Source organism: Pelobates fuscus, chromosome 6 (assembly GCF_036172605.1).
Source record: "Pelobates fuscus isolate aPelFus1 chromosome 6, aPelFus1.pri, whole genome shotgun sequence".
In the NCBI taxonomy this organism is placed as follows: domain Eukaryota; kingdom Metazoa; phylum Chordata; class Amphibia; order Anura; family Pelobatidae; genus Pelobates; species Pelobates fuscus.
The window spans coordinates 121,708,512-121,724,747 of record NC_086322.1 but is presented as its reverse complement, the minus strand read 5'-3'; positions in this window follow the sequence as shown (position 1 = coordinate 121,724,747).

The following is a 16,236-nucleotide window of genomic DNA, read 5'->3' as shown; positions in this document are numbered from 1 at the left end:
CATAATGTGTGCATAATTAGTGCAGGTTAAGGAAAGTAATTAAAAATAAATTCATTTATTTGTTCTGATTTACAGAATATATAATGTGTCTGGGATTTTAAGGTTTTTTTTGGTAGTTACAGGTCACAAAGCACAAGGAGTAAAATAAAATTTTAATGTGGAGCGATTTTAGAATTTGGTATGTTTGTCTTGTAAGCCTAATAGCCATAAAAGAAAACAAAATTGCCACACAAAAGTATATATTTATATAAAGTAGACATCACAGGCTATTTACCTAAGGTTGTTTTGACACTTTCTACGTAGCCATTTTACCGCCAACCTCTGCTAAATATTGAAGTAAAATTGTGTTTTTGGGGGGTTTTCGCACACAAACGTATAACAAAGAACTTCTCATGTGTATTTTGTAAAGTTGGTGTGTGCTATTCCTGTACAAAGTTTTATTATGTGTTCAGTTACTTCTGCTGAGTACAACGGTACCCCCATTGCATGTCTTTGGCACTATTTTGTGAAGCTACAGTGCCATATAGGAGACCTGTCCTTTTCAGTATTCACAGTAGAATTTTGAGAGACGGATTTAATGAGCCTATGCTTCCATTTGGGGTATTATAACAGTTTGACTGTTCAAAAAAAAACCACAAATGCCTACCATTTGTAAAAGTAGACACTCCAGGGTATATCATAAGGTGCATATTGTGCCTTAGCATGCCCCCATTTTTTTCACCAATATATGCCAAAGTATGTGGTAAAAAATAATTTTGTGCAGTTTTTGACATACGGATTGCATTTTTGCTGGGCATTTTGTATATTTCATATGTGCCACTAAGTTCAAAACCTCCAAATTATGCTCAGCTAAGTCTTATGAGTAAAAAGACATCCCCAATGAATGTCTTTGGCACTATTTTGTGAAGCTACAGTGGCATATTGGAGACCAAGCCATATCAGTTTTTACAGAACTTTGAATTTTGAGGCTGGGCCTATGTGCAATTTCCAAGCATCTTCGCAGGTTTTAAATTCAAACTACCCTACAAAGGCCTACCATTTCTTAAAGTAGACACCCCATGGTATTTCAAAAGGCATATTTTGAACCTTAGCGTGGGATCATTTTTCCGCTAGCTTGTACCAGGTTTAGTGGTCATAAGCGTTTTTTCTGCCTTTTTGACACACAAAGTGAGTTTGCACAGTATATTTTGCAAACCTTATGTGTACCACCACTCTATAATACTTTATATGTTGCTCAGCTATGTCGGCTGAGTACAAAAATACCCCCGTATGTACCTTTGCCAGGTATATGTGGACATCGGAGGGGCACATTTGGGACACAGCCATTCCATTTTTTTTCAAACTTAAAATTTTTACGCTGTGCCCATGTCCCATTTTAGAGTATTTTACCAGGCTATATAATCCAAATGCCCAATAAAGCCATACTATTTCTTAAAGAAGACATCCCAGGGTATTTTGAACCTTAGCATGGGATCATTTTCCCGCTAGCTTGTACCAGGTGTAGTGGTAAGGAGCGTTATTAAATTAATTTTTTAACTTTTTAAAACTTTTTTTACTTTTTAAAACTATTTTTTAAACTTTTGTTTTGCTTATTAATTTTTTTAAAGTTTCCTAAACTTTCGTAAAACTTTTTTTTACAGATTTAACATTTTTCTAAGCTTTTTCTTTTACCGTTAACCCCTAACTAGCAGTAAGCAGCACTAACAGTAAATTCCCCATTTTCCCATAACTCCCACCCACCCCAGCTAGCAAAATATTTAATTATACAATATTTAAATTAGTTAATTAAATAAATTTAACCCCTGAGGGTTAACAAATAAATAAAAGTTAATCATCAGGGGTTAAAAAAAAATTAGATCACAGTATAATACTGTGATCTGTATTTTGATCACTGTAGGCAGTGATAGACTGGCAGGGAAGGGGTTAATTTTTATTTGGACTGGGTAAAGGGTTTATTTTTTTTAATTTTTTACTTAAACGTTATTAAAACTTTTTTTTAACTTAATTTTTTAACTTTTTAAAGCTTATTTTAAAACTTTTTTTAACGTTAACCCCTAGTTAGCCTAACACTAATTCCCCCAATTCCCCACTAACTTCCACCCTCCCCAGCTAGCTAAATTTATAATTTTAAAATATTTAAATTAATTAATAAAATAAATTTAACCCTTGAGGGTTAAAAAAAAAAAAAAGAATTAACCCTCAGGGGTTAAAAAAAAAAAATCAGATCATATTAAAATGTAATCCCTGCCAATTGATCACTGTAGTCAGTGATCAATTGGCAGGGAAGGGGTTCATTTTTTATTAATATGGGTAAAGGGGGGTGGGATTTTAATTTAACTTTTTTTTTTACACACCAGGGGGCAGGATCACTGAAGATCTGTCTCCCTGCACTTCACACTGAACCCGGAAGTGCAGGGAGGCGGAGGTGAGTATACAGAGCACATGTGCTCGCTCTGACATGCTGTCAGAGCGGGCACATGTACTGGGGCAGCCCGACCCGGTGCTCCCGGTCTGCATCTAATCCAGAGGCAGACCGGAGCACCATTAACCCCACGATCGCTGCGATTGCGGCGATCTGGGGTTAATTTTACCGCGTGACGGACGAGGTCCGTCATCCGTCGTTAAGGGTATCCCCTGGATGACGGACCTCGTCCGTCACCCGTCCTGAAGGGGTTAATGTCTAAACCGTTGGCAACAAAAGTGAGTACACCCCCTAAGTGGAAATGTCCAAATTGGCCCCAAACTGTCAATATTTTGTGTGGCACCCATTATTTTCCAGCACTGCTTTAACCCTCATGGGCATGGAGTTCTCCAGAGCTTCACATGTTGCCACTGGAGTCCTCTTCCACAACAACATCACTGAGCTGCTGGATGTTAGAGACCTTGCGCTCCCTAACCTTCCATTCGAGGATGCCCCATAGATGCTCAATAGGGTTTAGGTCTGGAGACATGCTTGGCCAGTCCATCACCTTTACCTTCAACTTCTTTAGCAAGGCAGTGGTAGTCTTGGAGATGTGTTTGGGGTCGTTATCATGTTGGAATACTGCATTCTCTGAAGGGAGGGAATTATGCTCTGCTTCAGTATGTCACAGAACATTTTGGCATTCTTGGTTCCCTCAATGAACTGTAGCTCCCCAGTGCCGGCAGCACTAATGCAGGCCCAGATCATGACACTTCCACCACCATGCTTGACTGTAGGCAAGACACACTTGTCTTTGTACTCCTCACCTGGTTGCCCTCACACACGCTTGACACCATCTGAACCAAATAAGTTTATATTGGTCTCATCGGACCACAGGACATGGTTTCAGTAATCCATGTCCTTCGTCTGCTTGTCTTCAGAAAACTGTTAGGTTTTCATCCACACTTTTTTCCCCATCACAACTCTTTTGGGATGTACTTCACTAGTAGCGCCAAGCCTCCATAGCAAGCCAGTAACCAACCTCATGCTGATGAGTTGCATTAACAACGAAACGGCTGTCAATGAGTGGTTCACTGGCTTTGCTCCTCTTCCTAAGTTGTGTTTCAAAGCTGTTCTATACAGCAGACACATACTCCAAGGAATCCATGTATAAAGTGGAATTATGAGGCAAAAACGTGGTTCTTTGTTGAACTCTTTGCATATGCATATGAGAGCACTGGTGAGATTTCTGTGGAAAAAGCAAGTCTATGGCTTGACTGGTGTGTGTATTTGTGTTTAGCAATGTATTAACTATATATGTAAGGCTGGGCCTGTAGTTGTGGGAGGGGCTTTATTTTCCTTCTTAAGGGATGCCAGACCTCTCCTCACTACCGTTTCAGGTCTGGCAATTTGCATACAGTGACTTCCGGTCAGTGCAAATCGCCATTTACCTATCTTCACCTTGTGAGAATTCTTACCTGGTTCTTAAGTCTCTTGTGATCCGGGTTTGCTTTCTTCCCAATGCCCCAGACCCTTGCCAGGACACCCGTACCTTCTCTGGTCTCCTAACAGACTGAATCGTCAAAACTGTGAGTCATATAGCCAACTGTCGTGCCTCCGTAGCAGGTGCTCAGTGTCATCCTGGGTCGGCTCTATGCTTTACTTACCAAAATTCGTACGCATCTGTTCATTTCATATATCTCTGGATTATCAATGGCTAGGTTACTTTGAATCTTTTGGCTATTTTCAGCCTAATTCGTGGTTCACGTACGTTAGTGAGCATTCGGGAGTATGTGCATGTGCGCAACCTGTTCGGCCCTGTAAGCTCAAACGTAATAGATTATGTATACTCGTATGATTATATTTCGTATATAAAATGTTTAATTATGGAACGTTCGTTTATATGCAAATCTTGCCCCACACGCGGGCTGTTGGTGTATTTATAACCAAACGCTCTATTATATCCTTAGGCATTTAGACATTACGAAATGCTTTTGATTTTATTTGTTCAGTTATTGCTGAATGTTAATGTCTGCCTCTAGTGGTCAGTTCGGTTATTGCCTAGCCTATATTTCAAATTTGTCTGCTATGTTGAAGACTGTATCTTCAATATAGTTAACCAAGTGCATTGCTTGTTCATTGTTTTTCATGCTTTATCAAGTAGATTATGACGGTATGCTTGTTCTTGTTTAGGTGACTTAATTGCTTTGTCTCTGGCTATGATCTGGGTCTAATTTATCTAGAGACCATAGGTGAGGTTCCATTTACCAGTTTTAATCTAGGTTATAATAAGGCCATTGGCCCTCCTGTCAGGACTCTATGGTAAATTTACTCTCTGTATAATCGTATAGGTTACATATCATGGATTCCTGGTTAGAATTCAGCAATCCACCAGCACTTAGGTGGGTCTATATGTAGAGACTAATGATAGTCATATCATTATGTTTTGGATTCTGAATTATAATGCATTATATATTTCAGGTCCACAAAGCACTTGCCATTTGAGCACCATCACTACTACCCCTTGTACTTCACTGTGCATATAGGTTAGTGGTAACAGTTTATTCTGATCTGGCCCTCATTATCAATCCCAATCCGAACGTATTAATATTCTACATTATTAGGTACTAGGTCACCGTCCATGTGTAATTTATTGCCGGTCCAACTTAAATGAGTTGTAAACCGGGAGGTATTGCTATTTCAATAACTATACGATTTTGGTACTACAACACTACCATTACGCTCGTAGGTACTGTTGGAGGCTGCGTTATCCAAGACTTACTTCGTTCCTATATATTACATCAGGTATGTCAATCTCAATCATTCTCAAATTCTGAGGTATTTTCGCCCATTAGGCCAACTCATATTTAGTCGCCTTGCCTGGTTGCATAGAGAGGACCTCACCTGTCACTCCCATTATATCTTATGCTTTACAAGTCACGGAAAGGCCGACACCCCGCCACATCGTTTGGTGGCCACGAAATCCCCTCAGGCCAACTCCTAGATAGAGCCTCTCAAGCCGCTTGGCAATTAGCAAGGCTTCACTTGTCACCAAATATAGGTAATTTTTTTGCCACTTGGAAATAGCTAGCCAACCAGTTTAGAGAAGGTACCCGTCATAACCTCCTATTCTTTAAATCATTTTAGTAAGTAGCAACAACCAGAAGGTGGGGAGGAATTATCTATCCTTAGCACTCCAGTTACATCTGTCACTCCATCACGAGGAGGTGACAACGCAAGCCCATCATCACTCAGATCTTGGACTATTCTAAGAATCACAGTGGAGTTTACCCTACTACTGCCAGAAAAGCGGAACTATATAGACTTATAAACACTCCGCAAACTTTTGGCCCAAAACAGCATATGTAAAGCTTAACCCGGCTACTTATTAGCTCACATCGAACCCCCCGACATGGCCAACCAGAAACACAAGAAGCAGGCAGAAAAATCTGACCGCTTAGGCTTCTTCGCAAACAGGGCATCTTCCCCGAAGGCCTCGGCCTACTAGACCAGGACCAAGATGGCGACGGCGGGAATGACATGATGCCATTACAGACATTCCCCGGGCCTCAAAACCTGCCAGTGACCCAAGACTTCATACAGAGTTGCCTGGAGGAAATGTCCAACAAAATCCTGGCGAACATACAATGAACCCTGTTGTGGACATGAAATATTAGTCTAATTTCTCTAGTTAGTAAAATGTCTATTTACTTTATATAGTTCTTGAATCAGCATTTATAACTTCATAATATGATTTACTTAGTTTACCTAAAATGGCCGCTAGGGCCAGGGAGTTTCCCTTAGTCATCGAATAACATCCTCACTAACAAGATGGCGCTGGAATCTGGGGGAGACCCGCAAGATACCAGTGACATCACACCGGGTAGGACGAGCAATGAATCAAGCACTTAACCCCTAACCAATTATTGATGTATAAATCAATGTTATCTCTGACAATGCATATCAAAGATTTAATTAACTGCTCCACGGAAGGGTTAATTTATCTCATAACGTGCAATAAGTCTTATAAACAATATGTAGGACTGATTAAACGGAAATTAAAAATCAGGATAGCCGAACACATACACAATAACAAACATGACACTATGAAACAAACAACAGTATCAAGGCACTTCCAGTCTTGCGCTGGAACTGACTTGTCTGAATTAAATAACGTTTTCTCTTTTTCTGGAATACAAAAATATAGACTAGGCAAAAGAGGAGGCAACATGGAAAAATGCCTTCTGAAAAACAAAATGTATTGGATCTTAACCTTACCAACAAGGTTCCCTTTGGGTCTAAATGTGGAGTGGGATACCAATTCAATTTTTCGGCATTAATGCTAACTTTCTTAAATATCAAAATTTCCTTCATTTTCCTTTACCCTAGAAAGGAATATTCAATACTATTAGAAATATTTATATTCTTGTTATAATTTAACCCTCCATACTGGGACCCACAGGGAGCTTTGTTTTCATTGCTTTAACGCATCTGCTCATATTTCTTTTGGGCTCGTTCTGATAATTGTTTGGGTTCATATTTCCGATACATCCCTGAGACCTTGTTGGGATTTTAGATCAATGTTTACCTAAATCACTGATAAAATCACTCAGCAGTAATATTGGGCTATATCATGTGATCCTTTTGTATTTATGAGCATGTATATTTTAGTCATATCATTTAAACTGAATTAATTAATAATTAATGGCATTGCTATGTGGCTTAATATATATATACACATATATATAGTGTTGAAAATTGCGGGTTCGCGACAACACTATATATATATATATATATATATAGTGTTGTCGCGAACCCGCAATTTTCGGTTCGCGAACGGCGAACACGAACTTCCGCAAATGTTCGCGAACCGGCGAACCGCCATTGACTTCAATGGGCAGGCGAATTTTAAAACCAACGGGGACTCTTTCTGGCCACAAAAGTTATGGAAAAGTTGTTTCAAGGGGACTAACTCCTGGACTGTGGCATGCCGGAGGGGGATCTATGGCAAAACTCCCATGGAAAATTACACAGTTGATGCAGAGTCTGCTTTTAATCCATAAAGGGCAGAAATCACCTAACATTGACACCTGTCCTCAAAGCCCCTGATACACACTGACACAGAGCAGAATAGAGACTGTTCCCCCTACATAGGGTCACTTGGCAGGTATGGATTGACATTTGACACCTGTCCTCAAAGCCCCTGATACACACTGACACAGAGCAGAATAGAGACTGTTCCCTGTCCACAGAGACCATGATACACACTGACACAGAGCAGAATAGAGACTGTTCCCCGTCCACAGAGACCATGATACACACTGACACAGAGCAGAATAGAGACTGTTCCCCCTACATAGGGTCACTTGGCAGATATGGATTGACACCTGTCCTCAAAACCCCTGATACACACTCACACAGAGCAGAATAGAGACTGTTCCCTGTCCACAGAGACCATGATACACACTGACACAGAGCAGAATAGAGACTGCTCCCCCTACATAGGGTCACTTGGCAGATATGGATTGACACCTGTCCTCAAAACCCCTGATACACACTGACACAGAGCAGAATAGAGACTGTTCCCTGTCCACAGAGACCATGATACACACTGACAAAGAGCAGAATAGAGACTGTTCCCCCTACATAGGGTCACTTGGCAGATATGGATTGACACCTGTCCTAAAAACCCCTGATACACACTGACACAGAGCAGAATAGAGACTGTTCCCTGTCCACAGAGACCATAATACACACTGACACAGAGCAGAATAGAGACTGTTCCCTGTCCACAGAGACCATGATACACACTGACACAGAGCAGAATAGAGACTGTTCCCCGTCCACAGAGACCATGATACACACTGACACAGAGCAGAATAGGGACTGTTCCCCCTACATAGGGTCACTTGGCAGATATGGATTGACACCTGTCCTCAAAACCCCTGATACACACTGACACAGAGCAGAATAGAGACTGTTCCCTGTCCACAGAGACCATGATACACACTGACACAGATCAGAATAGAGACTGCTCCCCCTACATAGGGTCACTTGGCAGATATGGATTGACACCTGTCCTCAAAACCCCTGATACACACTCACACAGAGCAGAATAGAGACTGTCCCCTGTCCACAGAGACCATGATACACACTGACAAAGAGCAGAATAGAGACTGTTCCCCCTACATAGGGTCACTTGGCAGATATGGATTGACACCTGTCCTCAAAACCCCTGATACACACTGACACAGAGCAGAATAGAGACTGTTCCCTGTCCACAGAGACCATGATACACACTGACACAGAGCAGAATAGAGACTGTTACCCCTACATAGGGTCACTTGGCAGATATGGCGGGGTCGTGGGAGGGGGAGGATGACTTTCACCTCTTCCCCTGTTAGATTCCCGTTGTGCTGTGACATCACCCTTATAAGCTGTGTAAAGCATACTTTTTAATTTGATCAGCATGGCCACTTGAGTTTTTATAGTTTTCACACTGCTTTTAGTTTATATATGGTTCACAAAAATCAAACAAACGATAAAGTAAACATGTAAGGATTCAGAATATTCTTTCAAACCCTTACACATTGTGTGTACGTATTTTTTGTCTTAAGTTTGTGGCTTTAAAGAGGTTCACGTTGTTTCTATGATGTGCATAACATGTTCTTGTAAATGTTTGTTAAATTTTTCCTGGAATTTTAATTTTTGAATCTGAATAAAGATAGTCAAATCCCTGATACACACTGACACAGAGCAGAATAGGGACTGTTCCCCCTACATAGGGTCACTTGGCAGATATGGATTGACACCTATCCTAATGATCCCTGATACACACTGACACAGAGCAGAATAGAGACTGTTCCCCCTACATAGGGTCACTTGGCAGATATGGATTGACACCTGTCCTCAAAACCCCTGATACACACTCACACAGAGCAGAATAGAGACTGTTCCCTGTCCACAGAGACCATGATACACACTGACACAGAGCAGAATAGAGACTGTTCCCCCTACATAGGGTCACTTGGCAGGTATGGATTGACACCTGTCCTCAAAGCCCCTGATACACACTGACACAGAGCAGAATAGAGACTGTTCCCCGTCCACAGAGACCATGATACACACTGACACAGAGCAGAATAGAGACTGTTCCCCCTACATAGGGTCACTTGGCAGATATGGATTGACACCTGTCCTCAAAACCCCTGATACACACTGACACAGAGCAGAATAGAGACTGTTCCCTGTCCACAGAGACCATGATACACACTGACACAGAGCAGAATAAAGACTGTTCCCCCTACATAGGGTCACTTGGCAGGTATGGATTGACACCTGTCCTCAAAGCCCATGATACACACTGGGGGGGAGCTACTGTCCTCCCCAACCCCTGCGCGGTGGGTGGGGGGCCATAAATCACAATGGGGGGACCTACTGTCCTCCCCCCCTCGGCCCCCACCCCTGCGCGGTGGGTGGGGGCCATAAATCACAATGGGTGGCCTACTTTCCTCCCCCCCGGCCCCCATCCCTGCGCGGTGGGTGGGGGGCATAAATCACAATGGGACGGACCTACTGATAGGAGTGGAGTATTGTTCATATCAGTTTAATACCTTCCGCGTCTCCTATCAGTGGACGTGTATATGGCAGCCATTTTAGGAACCGCACACCTGGGACCCGAGCAAGGTCACCTCGTTCAAGCTGCTCTGGTTCCTTGATGAGCCAGCTGCCCGTGAGTTAACATGTCCCGTGGAGAAGCACTCTGTCCTGTAAAGCCTCACCACAAAAAAATTAAATAAATAACAGCACTCGGAGTGGTGAGTTTAGTAAATGTTCATATCAGTTTAATACCTTTCGCGTCTCCTATCAGTGGACATGTATATGGCAGCCATTTTAGGAACCGCACACCTGGGACCCGAGCAAGGTCACCTCTTTCAACAGGCGACATGATTTGGCCCTGTAAAACTATCCTGGATATTCTCTACAATTTCTATGGATATGGCATTGATTTATGTAACAGGGAGATGGAAGAAGATGCTTGGTCGGTCCTCTTACTTGAAATTTGGGGCACTGCGCGGGCAAGCTAATGTGCCACCAGATAGGAGTGGTGAGTTTAGTATTGTTCATATCAGTTTAATACCTTCCGCGTCTCCTATCAGTGGACGTGTAAATGGCAGCGATTTTTAATTGTGGAATCACCTCCCCTTTTTAGGCCAAGGTGGGAAGATGCTTAGACCACTGGTATATTGGTGCCATCTTGGAGGATTTTTTTTTGGTTTGGTTTTTGAAGCCACAGTGCTGCACCAGTGGGCCTAAAAATTAGGCATGTACACATGCCTGAAAAATTTGGTATTGTAGCAGCGGCCAGAAAAATTGATGTTTGTTTCACAGGCAGAAAGTGGCCTAAAACATGGCGGCTTGAACCCTAGTTGGTGGCGGATAAGTCACGCAAGTCAAACATCATTCAGAGCCATATTAGGAAAAGGAAGATGGCTATAGAGCTAGAAAGGTCCAGCTCTGGAGCCAAGGCAAGGACTAAATGGGCAACAACTAAAGGGCTTACCCCAACGCAATAAGTATTAGAAAATAGAATAAATCCCAAGAATTTAGGTGTTCGGAGAGGAAAGCAAAATCCATCTACCAGAACACACTCGACTGAGGGTGTGCCCACAATAGGGTATTCACTCCCTTGGTGTACAGAGTAACAGATGTACAGAGTAAGGAAAATAATAAATCTTTAATAGAAAAACGTACAGAGACAGAGAAAAAAATCATGGGGTATAAGAGTGGGGGTTGGTCCATATGGCTGTACTGACGATGGGGGGGTACTGGACAGATCACTGTAGAGAGTACTGTACCACAACCCCTAGAGGCTATTTGCTCATAGTAGCATACGGTAAAAGAGTATCTACCTAAATGTATAAAGCACAAGAACACAGATCAACCCTATAGTGTCAGAGTGTCTGCATAAAATGTAGCCCAACTGTATATTCTGGGGGGGATACCCCAGACCCCAGGGTGTCCTTCCCTGGAGTATATGGTAAACCGTGGGGATGCTGACTGCACTGGTGAGATAAATCGGGATCAAAGGCATACAGTGTGGGGGAAAAACAATGAAGTCATAATAGAATTGGAAAACTTCCCCCTGTATGTAAAGATACCCAAGTAGGTCGATTTAACTGAGTAGTAGTCAGCCCCAAATTACAAAGGTAGTGGATTGCTTATACAAAAATAATGTAGACAAAGTAGCTGGGACGATCTGTTAGTGCTTATTGATAGAACGCTAAGGTCCCAGAGTAGTGCTATTAGGGAAAGATACAAAGTTACAATAGTATGAAGTTGCTAGTTTGTGAGCTTTCCCCAGAGACACAGGAGCTGCCCCTGTCTCTCAGATGCAGGGAATGTCTCCCATCCAGCCAGGACTCAGATGCCCACTTATTCCCAACCCCTTGTATTGTAAAAACAAAACAAAATACGAGCTCAGCCTAAGTCTAGGTATTGGTAGAAAAGTGGATGCCTAACTAGGCTGGAAAACTTTGCGAAATAAAAGTGGAAATCAAAAGTTCTATCCCAGCCTAAGTCTAGCTTCTAAGTAACAAAGTAGCAACCTGACTAAGCTAAGCGTCTTCTCATTCAGAGCTAAAATACAGCAGCGTGTGGACCATTTTTAGCCCAAGGCAGCTCATCTCATCAGGCCTTTTTTAATCGAATGTATCGCCCAGTGTCAGTCCCTTCGGGATCCATCCCTCATTCATCTTAATAAAGGTGAGGTAATCTAGACTTTTTTGACCTAGGCGACTTCTCTTCTCAGTGACAATACCTCCTGCTGCACTGAAGGTCCTTTCTGACAGGACACTTGAAGCGGGGCAGGCCAGAAGTTCTATCGCAAATTGGGATAGCTCAGGCCACAGGTCAATCCTGCACACCCAGTAGTCAAGGGGTTCATCGCTCCTCAGAGTGTCGATATCTGCAGTTAAGGCGAGGTAGTCTGCTACCTGTCGGTCGAGTCGCTCTCTGAGGATGGATCCCGAAGGGCAGTGGCGATGCGTAGGACTTAAAAAGGTCCGCATGTCCGCCATCAACAACACGTCTTTAAAGCGTCCTGTCCTTGCCGGCGTGGTCGTGGGAGGAGGAGGATGACTTCCACCTCTCCCCCTGTTAGATTCCCGTTGTGCTGTGACATCACCCTTATACGCTGTGTAAAGCATACTTTTTAATTTATTTTGCAAATGCTGCATCCTTTCCGACTTGTTGTAATTCGGTAACATTTCCACCACTTTCTGCTTATACCGGGGGTCTAGTAGCGTGGACACCCAGTACAGGTCGTTCTCCTTCAGCCTTTTTATACGAGGGTCCCTCAACAGGCAGGACAGCATGAAAGACCCCATTTGCACAAGGTTGGATGCCGAGCTACTCATTTCCCGTTCCTCCTCCTCACTGATGTCATTGAAGGTATGTTCTTCCCCCCAGCCACGTACAACACCACGGGTACCAGATAGGTGACAACGAGCACCCTGGAATGCCTGTTGTGTTTGGTCTTGCTCCTCCTCCTCCTCCTCAAAGCTACAATCCTCCTCTGACTCCTCTTCCTCACAATCCTCTTCCAGCGTTGCCGCAGGTCCAGCAAGCGATGCTGATAAGGCTGTTTCTGGTGGTGATGGTGACCACAACTCTTCCTCTTCACGCTCATCTACAGCCTGATCCAGCACTCTTCGCAGGGCACGCTCCAGGAAGAAAACAAATGGTATGATGTCGGTGATGGTGCCTTCGTTGCGACTGACTAGGTTTGTCACCTCCTCAAAAGGACGCATGAGCCTACAGGCATTGCGCATGAGCGTCCAGTAACGTGGCAAAAAAATTCCCAGCTCCCCAGAGGCTGTCCTAGCACCCCGGTCATACAAATATTCATTAACAGCTTTTTCTTGTTGGAGCAGGCGGTCGAACATTAGGAGTGTTGAATTCCAACGTGTAGGGCTGTCGCAAATCAAGCGCCTCACTGGCATGTTGTTTCGCCGCTGGATATCGGCAAAGTGAGCCATGGCCGTGTAGGAAATGTCCTGTAAGCCTGTGTACTTATGCACAAAGCGTTGTGCGATCAGATTACACACATGTGCCATGCACGGCACATGTGTCAACTTGCCCAACTTCAATGCCGCTATCAAATTGTTTCCATTGTCACACACCACTTTGCCGATATCCAGTTGCTGCGGAGTCAAACACTTTTCCACCTGTGCGTTCAGGGCGGACAGGAGTGCTTGTCCGGTGTGACTCTCTGCTTTCAAGCAAGTCAAACCCAAGACGGCGTGACACTGCCGTATCCGGGATGTGGAATAGTACCTGGGGAGCTGGGGGGGGGGGTGCCATTGATGTGGAGCAAGACGCAGCAGCACAAGAGGTCTCAGCCGAGGAGGTTATGGAAGAGGATGGAGTAGGAGGAGTAGAGGAGGTGGCAGCAGGACTGCCATCAATTCGTGGCGGTGTCACCAACTCCTCTGCAATGCCACGCATTCCTTGCTTGTCAGCCGTCAGCAGGTTTACCCAATGCGCAGTGTAGGTGATATACCGGCCCTGACCATGCTTTGCAGACCAGGTATCAGTGGTCAGATGGACCCTTGCCCCAACACTGTGTGCCAGACATGCCATGACTTCCTTTTGCACAATCGAGTACAAGTTGGGGATTGCCTTTTGTGAAAAGAAATTCCGGCCGGGTACCTTCCACTGCGGTGTCCCAATAGCTACAAATTTTTTGAACGCCTCAGACTCAACCAGATTGTATGGTAAAAGCTGGCGGGCTAATAGTTCGGACAAGCCAGCTGTCAGACGCTGGGCAAGGAGGTGACTTGGTGACATTGGCTTCTTACGCTCAAACATGTCCTTGACAGACACATGACTGTGGGCAGATGAGCGGGAACTGCTCAAGGCGGGAGACGGAGTGGCGGATGGTTGAGAGGGGGCAAGGAGGACAGCAGTGGTTGACGTGGCTGAAGATGCTGGACCAGGAGGAGGATGGCGGCTTAGAGTAGGAGTGCTGCTTGTACTCATGTGTTGATCCCATAGGCGTTTGTGATGTGAGATCATGTGCCTACGCAAAGCAGTTGTACCTAGGTGGGTGTTGGACCTCCCATGACTCAGTTTCCTTTGGCACAGGTTGCAAATGGCATCGCTGTTGTCAGAGGCAGACACACAAAAAAAATGCCACACTGCTGAGCTCTGCAATGACGGCATTCTGGTGGTGGACACAGCATGCGTTGATTGGCGTGCTGTCGGGCTGACCCCGGGTGCCGATGCATGCTGTCTGACTGTGCCACTAGCTCCTTGCGACGACCCCCCCTGCTTCCAACTCGTCTCCTCCTCCTCTCTGTCTCCCCATCTGAACTTTCGCCCTGTTCTTCTTCTTGCCGAGCGGGCACCCACGTGACATCCATGGACGCATCGTCATCATCAACCGCTTCGCTTGTATCTGACAACTCAGAAAAGGAAGCAGCAGCGGGTACAACATCATCATCATCACACCGTACCTCCATGTGTTTAATGCTGCCTGCCTGAGACATATCCCTGTTATCTACATCCTCTAGCAATAATGGTTGCGCATCACTCATTTCTTCAAACGGGTGTGTGAATAACTCCTCTGACATACCAAGTAAAGCGGCTGTGGTGCTAGTTTTGGTGGTGGCGGCAGGCGGGTGAGTGGTATCTTGAGAGGTGCCTGAAGCTAAGCTGGAGGAGGATGGTGCGTCAAGGTTCCGAGCGGAGGCTGTACAAGATTGGGTGTCCTGTGTTAGCCAGTCAACTATGTCCTCAGAACTTTTCAAGTTCAGGGTACGTGGCTTCTGAAAACTGGGCATTATTCTAGGGCAAAAGGGAATCACAGCACCACGACCACGACGGCCCCTGCGGGGTGGCCTGCCTCTGCCTGTCATTTTTTGGGGGATTAGTGCTACTATGCGTGCAAGCTACTGTGAGACCAGATATGATTGGCAATGTGAACTGTAACAGTTCTGCAGAGCACACACTGTAGGCCTGACACACCCGCTTGAAGACAAGTAACTGCTATTCAATCTATAACAGTGAAAAACAAATGTTGGTTTTAAAAGCACGCTATAGAGACACCAGATATGATTGGGAATGTGCACTGGAACAGTTCTGGAGAGCACACGCTGAAGGAAGGACTGACAGAGCCGCTTGAAGGACACTGACTGGCTGCTATTAGCTTACACTAGAAACCTTTTTTCTTTGTAAAAGCACGCTATAGAGACACCAGATATGATTGGCAATGTGCACTTGAACAGTTCTGCAGAGCACACACTGTAGGCCTGACACACCCGCTTGAAGACAAGTAACTGCTATTCAATCTATAACAGTGAAAAACAAATTTTGGTTTTAAAAGCACGCTATAGAGACACCAGATATGATTGGGAATGTGCACTGGAACAGTTCTGGAGAGCACACGCTGAAGGAAGGACTGACAGAGCCGCTTGAAGGACACTGACTGGCTGCTATTAGCTTACACTGGAAACCTTTTTTATTTGTAAAAGCACGCTATAGAGACACCAGATATGAGTGGCAACTGTCAAAGTACGCTGGCAGGGTTGTGCAGGGCACACGCTGAAGGAAGGCCTGACAGAGCCGCTTGAAGGACACTGACTGGCTGCTATTAGCTTACACTGGAAACCTTTTTTCTTTGTAAAAGCACGCTATAGAGACACGAGATATGAGTGGCAACTGTCAAAGTACGCTGGCAGGGTTGTGCAGGGCACACGCTGAAGGAAGGCCTGACAGAGCCGCTTGAAGGACACTGACTGGCTGCTATTAGCTTACACTGGAAACCTTTTTTC